Source organism: Crocuta crocuta, unplaced genomic scaffold (assembly GCF_008692635.1).
Source record: "Crocuta crocuta isolate KB4526 unplaced genomic scaffold, BGI_CrCroc_1.0 scaffold253, whole genome shotgun sequence".
Lineage (NCBI taxonomy): Eukaryota > Metazoa > Chordata > Mammalia > Carnivora > Hyaenidae > Crocuta > Crocuta crocuta.
Genome location: NW_027529451.1, coordinates 798,109 through 813,623, shown reverse-complemented (window position 1 = coordinate 813,623; position 15,515 = coordinate 798,109). Strand labels below are relative to the sequence as shown.

General features: G+C 37.0%; 1 protein-coding gene and 1 non-coding gene across 2 annotated transcripts in view; one reads left to right on the top strand and one right to left on the bottom strand.

Moving 5' to 3' along the window:
• The window catches only part of UBE2E2 (ubiquitin conjugating enzyme E2 E2), a 373,168-nt gene that overhangs the window by 100,639 nt on the left and 257,014 nt on the right, over positions 1 to 15,515 (bottom strand). The window lies entirely within an intron of this gene.
• LOC144228830 (U6 spliceosomal RNA) lies at positions 6,138 to 6,240 on the top strand. The gene has a single exon (XR_013334277.1). It is a non-coding gene; the product is annotated as a U6 spliceosomal RNA (small nuclear RNA).

Below are 15,515 nucleotides of genomic sequence, written 5' to 3'. Positions count from 1 at the left end.
TTTTTTTTTTTTTTTTTGTTTACAGATGTTTAAATGTAAATTGAATTAGATTGCTTTCTTTTTTCTTTCATAGTTTATTGTCAAGTTGGTTTCCATATAACACCCAGTGCTCATCCCTACCAGTGCCCTCCTCCATGCCCATCACCCCCCCTTCCCCTCTCCCCCACCCCTATCAGCCCTCAGTTTGTTCTCAGCATTCAAGAGTCTCTCATGGTTTGCCTCCCTCCCTCTCCTCAACTATTTTTCCCCCTCTTGGAGGTGAGTTTTTAAGAGACCAGCCCCACAAACACTTTAGGGGAGAAGAGAGAATGAGTAACCAAAGAAGACTAAGAAGTTACTTCTTGGCTTTTGGTGTATCCATAAAACCTACTGAGTTATGTCCCTACCTTGCACACTATTTGCGCCAATATTTCTATGAGGTATCCTTAGGAGTTTACAAAATTCCTGATTCCATAGCTATAAAGAATACATGCTTTAGAAAGGGAAGTACATGAATGGATCTAGAAACATTTTGCAGGGATAGAGCTGTGACAGCACTTTCATACTGCCTAGTTGTCTAGGAATAGCCCATTATGCCCTTGCTTTCATTGGAGATTTTGTAGTCTGCCCTTGTAAAACATCTATAGAAGTGACTTCCAGCACTCAACTTAGTGATTTAATATTATACAAAGTTCATTAGTCATGGTATCTACATCAATTTTCTACAGAAGCTATTATTACCTCTCAGATTTCAGCCATTGCTTTCTCTCTTTGTAAGCAAAACAAACACAGATTTTATTGAAGATTTGCAATTTAAGAACCACCAATTTGTAGTATCCCTTAATAATTCCTGTCAGCATAGGCCATCTTTGAAGGATTTAGTGGTTTTTGCTTTTGGCAGTGCTACAATGGTGGAAATAACTTAGGCTGCCCATCTCCATCTTACAGTGTCTGCTAATACACACAGTTGTTGGCTGCCAAGCAGATTTAATTTACCCACTTCTCAGCTTGCATTAACCTTTGAATAATAAAGCACAGCTGAGGCTGCTGTAAGAAACAAACTGAGGAATGAATAATTAAAAGCACCTTCTCAGCCTTGGAAAGACCAATCCCTAACCATTAGAGGAGATTTAATTGTGACTGAACTAAGCATTAAAAAGGCTAATTGTATTCTTTATAAACTGAAACAAATGCTAAGGACAGTGTGACTACAATATCTGTAGTATATGAAAAGCAAAGCTCTGAAAACACCCCGTAATCAGTTCAAATGAAAAAAGGAAGAGTAGTCTGATTCTAAAGAAAAACAATTACTTCTAAAGATGGGCACTCTTGCTGTCTACATACAGACAAAATTGCTACTACTTATAAAAAGCTATTATTCATCTGATACAGGTGGACTGGCTGGAATAGCATCTGAAGGGACAGAAATGTTAAAGCTGAAACAAAAGGTTGCGAATAGAACAGATTAGAGGAAAACCCTATCTTCCTTGAATCTGTCAAGTGCTTATGCCAGCTGGGATTCTTCTTTGCTTTTGATGGATTTAATTTTTCCTCGGGGAACCCAAGTCTAATGTAGCTGTCATATTTATGTGTTAAAATCACTAAACAGTCATTGATATTTTATATACCTGTTAATACGTTGTTAATATCTTAATATCATATGCAAACCAAAGCATACACCCTTTATTGGAATAGTTGGAAACCACCACCTCTGTTTCTAGACGTCCAGCAAAGGGCAGGACATCCCCCTACATCAAAGACGGCACTTTCCCCTCATTAGTGACCTTAAAGTATGTATTTTTAATGCTTCAAATTAGGAAGCTTTGCTTGTATTTAACTTTATTTTGCTAAATTTAAGGTTTTTTTCCTCTACCTCTGTTCTAAAAGCCCTTCTCATAGTAACCTTTCAATTACTAGGAGGCAGGCAGGTAAAAATCTTTTTTTTTTTTTGTTCTAAGCAATTTTATGGCTTTTAAAATGGCTTTAGTTCTTATTTTTGTGCTTCTTTCAGTTTTCTGAATAAACTTCTTTAATTTTTGGTATATCTAACTTAAAGATGATTCTTTGTAGAGAACAGATAAAAGATGACCAAAATGGGAACACAGTAGGATTTGCTACTTTAGTATAGACCAGCTTCTCATTCGGGAGAACAAGAATATTATTTTTTTTCCTTCTGCAGGTTATATTCTTAATATTTTCCTGTATCACATCAATTTTTGATATAAGAAAACTAACTGCTGGTTTATTATTGAACTCATTTCCTGTTGGGACTAAAAATCTTAACAGTTCTATTTGTAATTAATCACTACTGGAAACAGTTTTCATTACTCCTGTTTCTTTTGAACATCACTATACCCTTGCCACCACCTTCCAGCTGTTAGATACTTGTTTAAATTTCCTCTGGTGTTCAGTCTATTGTATTTTTCTCAGAGTTAGCCATTTTGTAACACTTGGTTTCATTCTAGCCCCAGCAAAACAAATGATCCCTACCCCTGGTTTCCCATAGGCCATGACTTCTGTCTCCGTTACAGCACTTCTACCCAGTTATGCTGCCGCCTGCCTTTAGCAGACTGGAGTCTCCTGGGGGCAGGCATTATGTCTCACTCACCTTTGCACCCCAGTCAGCTGCGATGGTGTCTGGAACACAACACAGCACATATGCAAAGAATGGTTTTTGATTCAACGTGAATTCACGAAGAACTGGCACTTGTAACAATGACTTAAAAAGTGTTGCGGGCAGAGTGGACACTGAATAAACATGTGATTAACTTCTGAGGAGGATTATTTTATTTTAAACCTTTTAATTTTAAAAGTTTTAAACCTACAGAAACATTGCAAAGATAGTACAGAGTCCTCATATGCCTTATAGCCAGTTTCCTCTATTATTAACATTTTACATTAGTGTGGTACATCTGTCACAATTAATGAGCCAATACCTATACATAATTATCATTAAAGTCCTTAGTTTATTGAGATTTCCTCAGTTTTTTATCTAATATCCGATTTTTTGTTCTAGGATTCCATCCAGGATACCTTATTATTTAGTAGTTGTGCCTTTTAATGGCCCATTCTTTTTACATTTTTTAAATGTTAATTATTTTTGAAAGAGAGAGAGCAGGGGAGGAGCAGAGAGAGGGAGACACAAAATCTGAGGTAGGCTCCAGGCTCTGAGCTGTTAGCACAGAGCCCAGCACATGGCTTGAATTCATGAGCCATGAGATGATGACCTGAGCTGAGTCAGAAGCTCAACTGAGCCACCCGGTGCCCCAATGCTCCACTCTTTTAAAAAAAAAAAAAACACAGGCATACCTCATTTTATACTTTGTTTTATTGCACTCTGCAGATACTACATTTAAACTTAAGATTTCTTGTGACTCTGCATCACAATTCTGTCAGCACTATCTTTCTAATAGCATGTGCTCACTTTGTGTCACTGAGTCAAAGTTTGTTAATTCTCACAGTATCTCAAACTTTCTTCTTCTTATTATATTTGTACTGATCAGTGGTCTTTGATGTCACCATTGTAATTGTTTTGGGGCACCATGACCACACCCATATGAGACAACAAATTTAATTGATAAATACTGTGTGTGTTCCTTTAAAATTTTTAATGTTTATTTACTTTTGATACACAGAAACACAGAACACAAGGCAGGGAGGAGAAAAGAGAGAGGGTGACATAGAATCTGAAGCAGGCTCCACGCTCTGAGCTGTTAGCACACAGCCTGACACGGGGCTCAAACTCACAGACCATGAGCTCATGACCTGAGCTGAATGAAGTTGGTCGCCTGACCGGCTGACCCACCCAGGCACCCCAATACTGTGTGTGTTCTGACTGGTATATTGAATGGCCATTCCCTGCCTCTTTCCCTCACCTTGGGTCTCCCTATTCCCTGAGACACAACAGTGATAAAAATCAGGCCAATTAATAACCCTACAATAACCTCTACATATTCACATGTTCCTTTAAAAGCTAGAAATGATTAAGCTTAGTGAGGAAGACATGTTAAAAGCTGAGATAGGCTGAAAGGTAGGCCTCTTGCAGAAAACAGCCAAGTTGTAAATGCAAAGGTAGAGTTCTTAGGGAAAATTAAAAGTGCTGGTCCAGTCAACACACAAATGACGACAAAGCAAAGTAGTCTCATTGATGATATGGAGAAAGTTTTAGTGATCCAGAAAGAAGATCAAGCCTGCCATAACCTTCCATTAAGCCAAAGCCTAAACCAGAGCAAGGCTCTTCAATGAGAGAAGGGAGAGAAGGTTGCAGAAGAAGCTGACTGCTAGCAGAGGTTGGTATATAATAAGGTAAAAGGAAAGAAGCCATCTCCATAATGTGAAAGTGCAAGGTAAAGCAGCAGGTGCTCATGCAGAAGCTGCAGCAAGTGACCCAGAAGGTCTAGCTTGGATCATTCATGAAGGTGGCTACACCAAACAACAGATTTTCCGTGTAGATCAAATAGCCTCATACTGGAAGAAGATGCCATCTCGGACTTTCATAGCTGAAGAGGAAAAGTCAGTGCCCATCTTCAAAGATTCAAAGGACAGGTTGACTCTCTTGTTAGTGGCTAATGCCAGTACTCACTGACCATTCCAAAAATTCTAGGGGTCTTATGAATTATGTTAAATCTACTCTGCCTGTGCTCTATAAATGGAACAGTAAAGCCTGGATGACAGCTCATCTATCTACAACATGTTTTACTGAGTATTTTAAGTCTACTGCTGAGATCTACTATTCGGGAAAAAATGATTGCTTTCAAAATATTATTGCTTATTGATAATGTACCTGGTCACATAAGGGCTCTGATGGAGATTTCCAACAAAATTAATGATATTTTCATTATTGCTAACACAATATGCATTCTGTAGCCCATGAATCAAGGAATCATTTGACTTTCAAGTCTTATTACTTAAGAAATACATGTAATGTAATTTCTTACATTATGTAAGAAATACATTTTGTCAGACACCTGGGTGGCTCAGTTGGTTAAGTGTCTGACTTCAGCTCAGATCATGATCTCATGGTTCATGAGTGTGAACACCATATTGGGTTCTCTGCTGTCAGCACAGAGCCTGCTTCAGATCCTCTGTCCCCCTTTCTCTGTGCCACTTCAACATCTCTCAAAAATAAGTAAATATTAAAAAAATACATTTTGTAAGGTTACAGCTACCATAGATAATGATTCCTCTGAGGGATCTGGGCAAAGTAAATTGAGAACTTCCTAGAAAGAATTCACCATTCTAGATACCATTAAGAACATTCATGATTCATGGGAAGAGGTCAAAATGTCAACATTAACAAGACAACAATCATGGATGACTTTGAGGGGTTCAAGACTCAGTGGAGGAAGTAACTGCAGACGTGGAAACAGCAAGAGAACTAGAATTAATAGTGGGGTCTGAAGATGTGACTGAACTGCTATAATCTCATGATAAAACTTGTAACAGATAATGAGTTACTTCTTATGGATAAGCAATGAAAGTAGTTTCTTGAGATGAATCTACTCCTGGTGAAGATGGCTGGGAACACTGCTGAAATGGTAACAAAGGATTAGAGTATCACATCAACTTAGTGATAAAGCAGTAGCAGGGTTTAAGAGGACTGACTCCAAATTTGAAAGAAGTTCTCCTGTGGGTAAAATGCTATCAACCAGCACTGCGTGCTACGGACAAATTGTTTGTGAAAGGAAGCAAACTTCACTGTTGTCGTATTTTAAGAAATTGCCAAGTCACCCCAACCTTCAGTAACAACCACCCCCATCAGTTAGCAGCCATCAACATTCCTCCACCAACAAAAAGATCAACTTGCTGAACGCTCAAATGATGGTTAACATTTTTTAAGCAATAAAGTATCCTTTAGATAAGGCATATACATTTGTTTCTTTTTTAGACATAATATTACTGCACACTTAAGAGACTACAATGCATTGTAAACATAATTTGTATATGCATTGGGAAATTTAGAAATTAATTTGACTCACTCTGTTGTGTTATTTGCCTTATTGTGGTGGTCTGAAACCAAACCCATAGTATCTTTGAGATATGCTTGTAATAAAATCTTAGGTAGAGAGACTGGGAGAAGTGTTATGGAAACACTTGGTACTATCTTTGCAACTTTTCTGTAAATCTAAAGTTATTCCAAAATAAAAAGTTAACTTTGCTTGCTTTGGCAGCATATGCACTAAAACTGGAATCACACAGAGAAAATTTGCACAGCCCCTGCACAAGGATGACACACAAGGTCATGAAGCCTTCCATATTAAAAAAAATTAAAAACTGATACTGAGAACAATAAAAGCAGGTTCTTTCTTGAGTTTCCTTAAAATTTTTTTCTACAAATGTTCAGCTTGAACATGTTTAAATTTTAAATTAAGTCTATGATTGCTTATCTCGCTATATGGAAGTTTTCCCAAAATACTGCCAAATGCTTTACATTAGCTACATTCTAGTTCCATCAATCACATTGGTAATATGATAGTGCTCACAAAAAAGATCAGTAAAATATCAACATTTAAAATTACTTGCTTTCTGGGGAGGAGAGGCCTAGAGAGAGGTGATGGTGGTGATATTTCAACTGGATCTGCTCTGTAACTCAAGTTTAAGTGTACCAGTTGCTTGCTTGATCCTTTCTTCCCCAGACCCTCAACCTCTCCATGTCTATTAGTTATTAGTAATGTTACTAAGCACAGTGAAAATGGATATACAGTAAAAGAAAAGTTAGCTGGCATGGCGATGGTTACCTTCCAGTGTATGAGATCATGATATGTTAGGAACCAAAATTACCTTCTCAAACCCATCTCCCCTTTATCCAAAGACTATGGATAGGCTGTGTCATTCATTGTTTGAAGCAAATACGTCAACTGAATACTCCAGAGAAATGATACAAATCCCTCAGAAATAGTTAAGATTTGCTCAATGGTCACTCATTAGTTCTGTAGGCGATGTCACACTCCAAACTGTCCAGCTATCCATTCCTGTAACTTCCTGTAGGCAGAGTGGAGGCAGCACCAGAACTCCAATGTAACTACTGATGGTTAGTAAAGCCGCTTTTTAATACTGTACTCCCAAACTGTCCTTGTTAGACCTGCCTATCAAATTCTATCCATGAGGATACAAAGGATGTCAGTACAGAATGGAAGCTGGTAACAAAAGTATTTGAGCCACAGTTAGTTATTCCATATATTTCACATTTGACCATTTATCCATACACACACACATACACACACACACACACACACACACACACACACACACACACAGAGAGAGAAAGAGAGAAACAAGGCAGTGAGAAATAAAAGAAACACAGGAAATGAGGAGTAAAAGAGGTCTGAGACCAATAAAATGTGACAGGATAGATTTACAAAGTACTATTCTTTTTAAAATTTTTTAAAATTTTTAAAATTTATTTTTGAAAATCAGAGAGAAAGAAAGAGTGTGAGCAGGGGAGGGGCAGAGAGAGAAGGAGACACAGAATCAAAGCAGGCTCCAGGCTCTGAGCTGTCAGCACAGAGCTTAATGCGGGGCTCAAACTCATGAACTGCGAGATCATGACCTGAGTTGAAGTCAGATGCTCAACTGACTGAGCCACCCAGGCAACCATACTACTCTATTTTTAAAAGCTGGCAGAATTGAATTCTCCTGTCCTACTCCAGTTCAAGCCTTGATGAATATAAAATCTAATTTTGTTTAGATAAAATATATTGTATAACATGTATAAAAGCAGAGCAGCTATTCAGCAACAACTACCTGAAAAAACTGAGCAGGACTGTGGGGTGGAATCAAAAAACTGATTGAAAATTAACCAGCTGTGGGATTCTTATTTTACTAATGGACACCAAAGCAGAGAATGTCAGCTTCATGTTCCTCAAAGGTAATATAACTAGCAAACTGATAGCTAAATATTAAGAGGACAATTATCATGCTATTTTGCAGGCATGCACAACTTCCTTGAACTGCCCTCCATCAAAGAGTTCAGAGGTTTTTTTGTCGTAAGTGAGTCACTTTCTCATCCTTGCTTCTGAGTCCAACAACCTGCTTGGGGCACGGTCTGGCCACATTGATACATGTAACTTTTCCTACACTGGATGATGAATATTCTTCATTTTCAAGAAGGTTTTATTTTTTTTAATCAGAGGGATGATATCTTCACGAATATAAAAGAATAAACTATACTATAAAGCTTTTCTCCTTGTCTTTTTTCCAAAAAGGCTAAAGTAGATCAAAGTATAGAATCTACAGACTGTCATGTACAATGTCAGTTTACCACACAGTAACTAAAACATCTCCATCAGATTGAATTTACGTGTAATTGCTTTAGTGTACCATGATTTCTTCTTTAAAAAAGTATTTTTATTAACATGAATAAAAGCTTAAAATATGTTAAATAAAAAGGAAAAAAGATGTAAAATGAAATCACTTTACTTGTTTACTTCTTCACGTATTCAACAAATATATTCTAAGTTCCTCCTGTGTGTCGGTCACAAACATAATGTGGATTTAGGACTGAACAAATCCAAACTCCGTAAGTTCATGGAATTTATATCCTGGTGAGGAGAAGATAACACTAAGCAAATAAAAGTAAATACACAGTTTGTCTGACGATGAGAACTATGGTGAACAATAAAAAAAGGCCTGGTAAAGCAGTGATTCCAAATTATTTTTAAAAACAAAACAAAACCTAAACCACGTATGTGGAACACTGAGGTATTACTTTATGAAATTTATCAACTTCTGTAAGTTGTATTTTACCACTCCAAAAACAATCATGTAAAAGCTCCTAAAAATATATTAGCACATGATACTCTGTTTTCTCTGTGAAGTGTAATATTATTTAGATATATGTTCACAGCTGGCTAAGGATCTGTAAAATATCAAGAGAAACAGTCCCAATTCATATCAGAGTTCTTTCTATTTTAGGCTAACAATTTATTCACTGCAAATACAATTATACTGTTTATGACCAGATGCTAAATATTCACAATGTAGTTTTTCAAATTATAATTTTGTTAATGATTACACCTCTTTAGCTGAACATTAAAATAAATACAGAAAATGTCTTTTTTTAAGTAAGATTTTTCTTTTTTTTCCTATATTATTTTGAGAGAGAGAGGACAGAGGGAGGGAGGGAGGAGGGGCGTGGCACAGAGAGAGGGAGTTAGAAAAATCTCAAGCAGTAAGTGCAGAGCTTGATACAGGGCTCAAACTCAGAAACTGTGAGATCATGACCTGAGCCAAAATCAAGTGTCAATGCTTAACTGACTGACCCACTCAGGTGCCCCAAGACAGAAAATGTTTTTAGTATATGAAACAATAAGGAACTTAACACACAAACTTCCAGAGTGAAATCAACACTATAATTAGAAATAATAAACTCTGGAACTTATCAGTTAAACATTCCAATTTGGTTATTCCTATAACTTTATGTATGATGCAGGTAGCAGCAACTCAAAGCACACATGGATGTATGATAACAAGGAATAGTTAACTAAACATTGAATGTAGTAGAATGAAAATCAAATGGTTTAGATTCATTAAATTTAAGTTCTGGGTCAACATCTTTTAGTGGGTTTCTACTGCCAAATTCATAAATCTTACGGTATATCAAGTATAATAATTATATTCAATGTCTTTGCTCACAGAAACACTATCAGTATTCAGAAAATATTTGAGCTGTCAGAACACCAGCACTTTTTTTAAATTCAAAAACAGCAACAAACAAGAACCTCAGAGACAGGTCATAACCCCACTGGGTAGCAGACAGAAAAGCTAACAAATATTGATAAAAAAATATGTTGTATAAAGGAACAAAAATCTATTTTACAAAGAAAATTTGTTTGCTGGGTTATTTAGGGAATGCCAAAAACAATATGGAAAGGAAAGGAAGAGGCATGTGAGCTTCAAATACAATAAAATAGTTGATAACTCATATAGTGAATGGGAATCCTTGGGTACTCCACACTTCTGATTCAGTTGGTGTTAGTCCAAAGTCACCACAGACAAAGCAATCCTCTAATTTTAAACTTAGACTCTTATTTAGATGGCAAATGACAGATCAACTCATATATGTTTAAAAAGACTCAGGCTGCAGACACATTAAAAGTATCTACAGGTTTACCTCTAATGCCCAGCGTGCCTGCTCAGTGACCTTGTACAGCAATTAAAGTAGCAGTTGAGGAGAAGGGTTTATGTTTTGGTAGTAATGATATTATCACATATAAGCATACTTCTCTTCAAGTAAACATATATAAATGTGTTCTTCCTTTTATTAAAACAGTCTCAATGCCAGGAAAAAATGAAAGACCTTCTACTATGTTTGTAAACTTGGCTCACTGGAATTCAAAGACAGTTGCATTTCTAACTGAAAAATCCAGCACAAAACAACTGAGATGTTTCCCTTTCATGGTTAATCATGCCTTAAAAATAAACTCTTAAAAGAGCTCAAATTCATATCTTGGCAGGTTCCTGCTTGTCTATAAACCCTAACTGATTTAAGTTTTGATTTATTGATTAGAATTTTAAGGAATTCATTTTATTCAATTAAACCAGGCTATATATTAATAATGAAGTTACAAATAGGGCCAAGCAAAATATATTAAGAACTGAAAAGAGAATAGGTTATTACTCTCCCTAAGAATGTTGCTGAAGGACTTCACCTTAGAAGAATGGTTTCAGACACAGAAGATCTAAGAATGCTTACTTTCAGGGAATAGGAACAGTGAAATGAGAAGCAAACCAAGAGCAGAAAAGCCTAGATGAGATGCTATTAGGTTTGACTGGCATTTTTGATACTGTAACAGAGATATCAAGAGGGTTTGAAAAACACCAGTTCTCTGAGCAAAGCAGTGATGAGTAGATAAAAATATACCTACCTGTGATGATAAAGTAAAGGCAAGGAAACAAAGATAATTATCACAAGGTTACTCCTAAGAAGGAATGTTATGGGAAAGAGAGAACAGAGTCTGATATGGACCAGAATGGGGCCAAACACTGAAAAAGACACTGAGCAGAGAACCCAGATTCAATCTAAAAATGGGTTGTCACCAAGAAGATGAAAGAGAATACCCCCAAAATACATACACTCAGTAGTGTTAGAGAGATTTTAAGTTTATCACTTCCCTTCTTTCAACTTGTTGCCAGCATTCGTGAACATTAAAATCCTACGTTCCTCTGCATAGAACTAACAAAGGTAGATTGAGAAGCTATTCGTTATCAGTGGTAGGATAATTAACAACGATGGTAACTGGAATTTCAGGCATTACATCTAGAAAACAAAAGACAGTAAGGTAATGTGTTGCATTCCCAATTTGGCTACCAGATAAATCTGTGGGCCTTCCAGGTTTAGCCACCTGTTCTTAGGCAACATTTAAGTACAAATGTATTTGTATAATAAAGGTCATTTGATTTTTTTGTTTCTCATTTATTCATTATAATTAATTCAAAATCACTGTAACCAGATGCATGAGGTAAAGAAAAGAATTAGACACACAACCTTCAGAAAGAAGGAAAAAGAAAATCTTTTCCCAGTCTCTAAAGGAAAAAAAAAACTAAGAAAACTTTTCTAGGAGTTTTCACAGAATTATTGAAGGTAAGGTTCTTTTCAAACATTTAAAACTTTGGGAAATCTGTGTTTCCTTAACTCAGTATACTGGAAAAGTGCTGTTCTATTTATTTCAAAGGTTCAAGAGAGTTTATATATTTATTTAGTTTTTCAGAGGACTGAAATCTCACCAATAAGGTAAGGATATGGTATGGATCCCAAAGGCTAGCTATATTCTAGCTTTTATTCCACTGCAGTGAACTTATTATTATAACCAAGTAAGGTATATTAATTCATCCATTAAAAGTAAATGCAGATGCTAGATCCTGGGGGCATGGTGGTAAGACACAGCTGCTCTTCTTGAGTTTTACCATCAAAGGGGAGAGACAGACAAGGGACAGTAACAGTGCACTATGATGAATGCTGTCTGTAATAGAGTAAGTACAGAGTGCTTATGGAAGCAGAGGAAAGGCTCCTCAGCCCAGTTGTGAAAGATGAGATCTGAGAGATTCAAGGAAGTTATCCACGAGTAAGGGAGAGTGGAAGAAAGGACAGGGAAAGAAAGGCAGGTAGGGGAAGAGCATAGGCAAAGTGCAGGAAGCAACAGAGGAGAGGAAGTTTCTTTCAGAAAACTGGGCACTGTGTGGTGCTGTGGCAAAGGGTGGGGCAGGAAAGGTAAGCAGGGCCAGATCAAGAAAGCACCTTTTATGCAGTACCACAGTGGATTTTCCTGAGGACAATGGAATCACGGTAGGTTTTAGAAAGAGAAGTGGACATGAACATATTTTCATTTTAGAAAGATCAGTCTGATGGCAGTAAGGAAGGGGCTGAGACTGGCAACATGAGACCAGTTAGAAGGCTTTACAGTATTCAAGGTAGAAGATGACGGTGGTAATGACAGTGCCCTGGATAGGAGTCTGAATTCTGGAGCCAAGACACAAAAGGAGCATGCTGAATTTGAAGGGCTCGGAGCACGTCCAGGTACAGATGCCCAGCCAGGTATAACATTTAGGTGAAAGAGCTGGTGCAGAATAGATTTATGAGAAAGCAGTACATAGGGCACTTTCAGAAGCCCAGGAATACATCAAGTTATTAGGAGAACCAGCAGTGAAAATGGGGAGAAATTAGAAGGGTGTTCTTATAAGAAACAGTCACTGACATTTAAAAGTTACAGGCATATGCTGAAGAGACTAAGAGCACCCAAATAAGGAAACTCAGGAGAGCATGGCATCACAGAGGCTAAGAGAGAGGAAAGTACTTTAAGGGAGATGAAGAAGTCAACAGTGTAACATACTGCAGAATGGGAGAGAAAAATCACATTGAGAACCGTTGATGAATCTGAGTAAACCTGATGTTCCTTACTTTGGGAAGAACAGTTTAAGTGAAATGCCTGGCACTGTGGACTGTGGGTTAAGAAATGCACAATGAAAGAGATTAAAAGAAAGACAATGTGTTCTTTCTTTCTGGAAGTCTGGATGGGAAGGGCAGAAAGGGGATGGAATATGAAATAGGCATGCAAGAGGAATGATGAAATCACAGACAGAAGCACTGAAACCTCTTCTACTGTGATAGGAAGGAAGGAGAGAAGGAAGAAGGAAGATGGGAGGCTGAGGTTTTAGTGCAATGTTAGTATCACGCATGTGGAAACAGCAGTTTGAGCTTAGACTGCTACCTTGGTTGTGTGACCATGGGTAAAATGTGACTCTTATAAATCAAAGCTTTTCTGGTCCTCAGTTCACTCTTATAAAGATGAGGATGGTGGGTTAGATACCCTCTAAAGCTCTCTTAAGTAATAAAGTCCATAATTACAATTAGGTCATAATTGCATGAAGGATTTTTTGTTTGTTTTTGGCGTGTGTGTGTGTGCGTGTGTGTGATAGAAGGCTATAAAAAAATGAACTAACAAGTACAGAAATGGACTTACTTGTGTCTGATACCCACAGAGTCCCCTTGGGGAAGAGCACTTTGAATCAAATTTACATTGCAAAATAAAAACTAGAATCACTATGTGGCTCAGGCATGGAATAGAAATGTTCAGTCTGGCCTAGTGTGCCCAACCAGAAAACTGAAGACAGGCTGGTGCTTCTTTTTGACCCCTGGAGATCAGTAAAGACCATGTAAAACATTCAGAAAAACTAAAGTTCTTTCTACAAAAGTATTTGAATGAAATCAAATAAGAGCTTACTTCCAGTATAAATTTTTAAAATTTCCTTTTTATTATTTTCATTTAAATACAACAAAAGTTTATTTCTAGCTCAAGCCATTTTCAACATAGGTTAACAGAATGGGGAAAAGGCCCTCTGCTCCTATTAATTTAGAGACTCCATCTCTTTCCATTTAATCCCAAGTTCTAGGGGCGCCTGAGTGGCCCAGTTGGTTAAGCTGCCAATTTGATTTCATCTCAGGTCATGATCTCACGGTCTTGAGACTGAGCCTCTCATAAGGCTTCTGCTTAAGATTCTGTCTCCCTCTGCCTCTCTTCCCTTCTTATGCATGCGCTCTCTCTCAAAATAAATAAATAAACTTTAAATCACAAGTTCTTAACCTTTTTTGTTGTTGTTCAAGGACTCATTTGGCAGTCTGGTAAAGCATATGGACCTCTTCTCAGAATGTTTTCAAATGCATCACATAAAAATGCATAGTATTACAAATAAAACATTATATTGAAATATGGATGCCAAAGTATTTTAAAAATCTGGTTACAAATGTGTTTCCTTATTAGATTCAATAACAAAATTTAATCTGATCTGGTGAGTCTAATAATTATTTCTGTAATCTTGAAGCAGTGAGGCATAGATATTACTTTGATATATCTGGAATAACAATAACATGATTATCTATTGGTGTCAAAAAATCCTATGCAAGACCCTTTGCACCCAGCTGGCCAATTATTAAAGAGAATGTGGATGGTGTCCGGAAATACTCTGTATTTTTGCCATCCCACTGCAGGGGCCAGAAGTGAGTCACATGAACTACCACCTAGTGCTAGGAAACTGAACTTCACATACTTCACCAGCTCTTACTCTGAAGTCTCTCCTGTTGTTTTGGTGTTTTTTTTTTGGGGGGGGGGGATGGGAGAAGAGCTTTTGTCTGAAATTCATTCTCTAGTAGATTCTCTTGCAAGACAATTCTTGGAATATTCATAACCATTTGTCTGTGGTAGTTACACTTGAAGGGAAGTTTGGCTGGATAGAAAGTTGGTTGCTCACGGGTGCCTGGAAGGCTCAGTCGGTGAAGTAACTGACTTCAGCTCAGGTTGTGATCTCACAGTTCATGGTTCGAGCCCTACAATGGGCTCTGTGCTAACAGCTCAGAGCCTAGAGCTGGTTCAGATTCTCTGTGTCTCCCTCACTCTCTGCACACCTGCCCCCACTCGTGCTCTGTCTCTCTCAAAAATAAACATTAAGAAAATTTTTTAAAGAAAATTGGTTGCTCATGTTTTCTATCCTTGAGTATCTTAAACATGGTGTTTCATGGATTTTTCTCCACTTGATCTTAGCCAAAAGGCCGAGAAGCGATTCATGGATTTTTCTCAAATCAACTTAATTTTTCAATCTTTTCAAATTCTGATTCGTTTTTTCTATCCTGTAGCATTAAAAAAATTTATTTTTACTTTGTTTTAAAATAATTGTTTATAGTTTCCATCTATTCTGCAGACTTTTGGGGGTATGTTTTCATTGCTAGGACATTATTTTATTCCTTTTTTCTTTAAAAAACGTTGTTTAATTTTGTCTTTTTTTTTAGTGAAATAATTTTTTCTGTACTTTGAAAAGCAGAGTCCAGGACAGTGTTTCCAACTTCAAGGTTCTAGAACTCTCTCTAGATTTCACAAACTGATTTTTAAAAAATGGCCTCCCAATGTAGGATTGCTTATGTTGTCATCACCTGCTCTATTTATTTACCTATTTAACTTATTTACTCATTTATTTACTGCTCGCTTTCATTTATATTCAAGCTTCTTATAAAGAATTAAAAGCATTTTTATGGTTTGCCATTTTTAAAA